The following is a 3,338-nucleotide window of genomic DNA, read 5'->3' on the forward strand; positions in this document are numbered from 1 at the left end:
CATCAGGGGATTTATGAAAAATACAAATACTCCAGTCCTACCCCAGACCTACTGACGCAGAAACTCCAGGGTGGGGCCCAGCAATCTGTGTTTTAACAAGTCTTCCAGGTGGTACTGATACATACTGAAGTTTGAAAAACACTATCATAAGGAACTCCCTCTCTTTTGCTCACAGTAACTAACCCTGGGATACTGCCCAATCCCTTGCTGCTTCCCCCAAACACTGTTTACCTTTGTAAACTGTCCTTTTATTATATTCTCCTCAAATTACTCATTTTGAGTGTGCTATCATTTCCTGTAGGACTCTGATGTTATATACTGGGGGCTTCTTGAGTTCTCAAAAATGAGACAAATAACTGCTTGGCATTCCACCTGTGTAAAGGATAGGCCCACTGACCAAGGTAAAAGGAAAAAAAATCTGCCAATGGGCTACCCAAATAAGGAGATCATTGTGGGCTGCAAACTCCCAAAATCCTTTAGCTCTCAGTGAGTCTGTGTGTTTCAGGAAAGGTCTCCCATTTGGTAAACTAAGAAATGATGTAACATCCTTGCGAGATGTATAACTAAAATCTAAGGATTTTGTGTGGACTTGGGCTATAATGTTGGTTTCTACCAAGGGCTTTAGTCTGAAGAGTAAGCTGCTAAAATAAACTGCTACCTGCAAAAGGAAGCTGCTGGTATTTCTTTCCTTTGGCTAAAGCCAAAGCTATAGTGAGCTAAATTCATATCATCCGATATAAAAGTTGTATGAGCCAAGATACAACATTTGAGCAGCTGTAGAGGATAAACAAGTTCAAAGAGTCAGTCTAACTTGGGTGTATAATGCCCAAGACAAAGACTAACTGTTCTAGATGTTTGTTTTCTCAGTTCTCTTGTCATAGGGACTCTCCTTGTTTCCAGGGCATAAATAAAAGGCAGAAATATTTAACAGAGGCCGGGAAGGGAGCCTAGAGTAGAAATCGAGAAGCCTTACCCTTGCAAATAATTTCCTTTGGAAATGTAAAGGTTAAGCAGTCTGGAGTCAGATTAAGAAAGAGGCTTTGGGAAAATTTAGGCCAAAGTATTAACTCAGGTTTTTCTCACCTTTGTGGATTGAATCCATTTTGCCTACAATTTCAAAGTGGTATCTATTGTTTGCACCTTATAAGAGCTGGACCCTGAAAAATGATGAGGCAGGCTAAACTTATCTTCAAATTTTTTCCTTAATCCACTTTTTAAAACAATTTCCCCCACCTACGAGAGAGAGAGAGAGAGAGAGAGCACGCTCGCTGGTATCCTCAAGCTGTAACCTGTCTGTTCATGGCCCACCACTTGAACAACATTTCTAGATTTTCCCCTCTTTAAACGTTTCCAGAGCACACTCAGAATTTAAAGGAATAGGGTCCTATACCTCGGGGCCTGACTGTTACTGACATGGTTATCTAATTAGCCCTGATGAGCAATGATTTGATACCAGTAACCCTTTCACCTAAGACATCCCGCTAGAGTAGACCAATCTCAGGAACAGAAGGCCTTGCCACTTAGTAGCTGTATGACCTTGGGAAAGTTACAAAGAAAGATACAAAGAATCATAGATTCTTGGGGTCAAAAGAGACTGAAGTTTGATTATATAACACCTCACTGAGATGTGATCCATTTTCTATTTCATTTTCTACTAAAAATAATTTCTACCATTTATTTAGCACCTCCAGGGCTTGGGCTAGGTAAGTTGTATACATTATCACTAATCCTGAAAGTATTCAGCAAGGTAGTTAGTACTAGCCCCACTTTACACATGTAGAAATCGTACCTCAATTGAGTGACAAAATTTGTCAATTAAGTGGCAGAGCCAGGGTTCATATCTAATTACATTTGGCCCCCAAGTTGACGCTCATTTCACTTTGCCATGTGATTTCCTGAGAGATCCCATTCTCACCCTACAACTGAAGCATCCTTTATAATGACCCAATTGTGTCTTCCTCTAACTCTGGCCTACCACCACCTCCAGGTTCTACCCCTCAGGATACAGCAAGCAAGACCTGCTTCCTCTTCCACATGCCACTCCTTCAGATATTTGAAGACTACAAACTACTTTGACCATCCTGAAATTTCCTCCTTTGAGGTTTAAAGTTCTTTAACTGTCCTTGTGATTCCCCTTCAATTTGTCTGTGTCCCATAAAAAGAAGAAGCTTAATATTAATATGTATGCAGAAGACTGCACAAATTATAAATATACAGCGCAATTAATTTTTACAAAGTGAACACTCCTTGATCAAGAAACAGAAACATTACCGGAACCCTAGAAGCCCATGCTACCTTTCCATCTCTGCCTCTCCCAGATGTAACTACTCTCCTGACTTTTAACATGTGGGTGATATGTGCACACAGTATGCACCCTTTTGTGTCTGTCTTCTTTTGCTCAACGTGTAAGAGTTAACTAAGTCAGATTGTGTGTGGCTATAGTAGGTTCATTGTCATTGCTTTCTGTGTACTTTTTTTAAAATTGTGGTAAAATATACATATCAATGTTTACCATCTTAACCATTTTTAAGTGTGCAGCTCGGTGGTATTAAATACATTCACATTGTTGTGTTACCCTCACCACCATCCATCTCCAGAATTTTTTCATCTTCCCAAACTGAAACTCTGTACTTCAAACAATAACTCCCCATTTGCCTCTTCCCTCAGCCCCTAGAAACCATATTCTACTTTCTGTCCCTATGAATTTGACTGTTCTACGTACCTCACATAAGTGGAATCATACAGTATGTGCCCTTTTGTGACTGCTTATTTCACTTGACATAATGTCCTCAAGGTTCATCTATGTTGTAGCGTGTGCCAGAATTTCTTTCTTTAAGGCCGAATAACATTCCATTATATGAATATACCATAATTTGTTTATTCTGTGTACTTTTTAAAGTGTGTTGCCTTAAAATGGGACTCAGTGTCCCCAGGTCTGGCGTGAGCAGGCCCTTTGCACAGCTCACCACAGCTCTCATACATTCCTTTTTTTTTTTTGAGACAGAGTCTCACTCTGTTGCCTGGGCTAGAGTGCCATGGGGTCAGCCTAGCTCACAGCAACCTCAAACTCCTGGGCTCAAGGGATCCTCCTGCCTCAGCCTCCCGAGTAGCTGGGACTACAGACATGTGCCACCATGCCTGGCTAATTTTTTCTATATATATTTTTAGTTTTCCATATAATTTCTTTCTATTTTTAGTAGAGACGGGGTCTCGCTCTTGCTCAGGCTGGTCTCGAACTCCTGATCTCGAGCGATCCACCCGCCTCGGCCTCCCAGAGTGCTAGGATTATAGGCATGAGCCCGGCCATACATTCCTTTTAAATTCCTTCCGAGTCTGGC

This window comes from Eulemur rufifrons, chromosome 2, assembly GCF_041146395.1.
Source record: "Eulemur rufifrons isolate Redbay chromosome 2, OSU_ERuf_1, whole genome shotgun sequence".
In the NCBI taxonomy this organism is placed as follows: domain Eukaryota; kingdom Metazoa; phylum Chordata; class Mammalia; order Primates; family Lemuridae; genus Eulemur; species Eulemur rufifrons.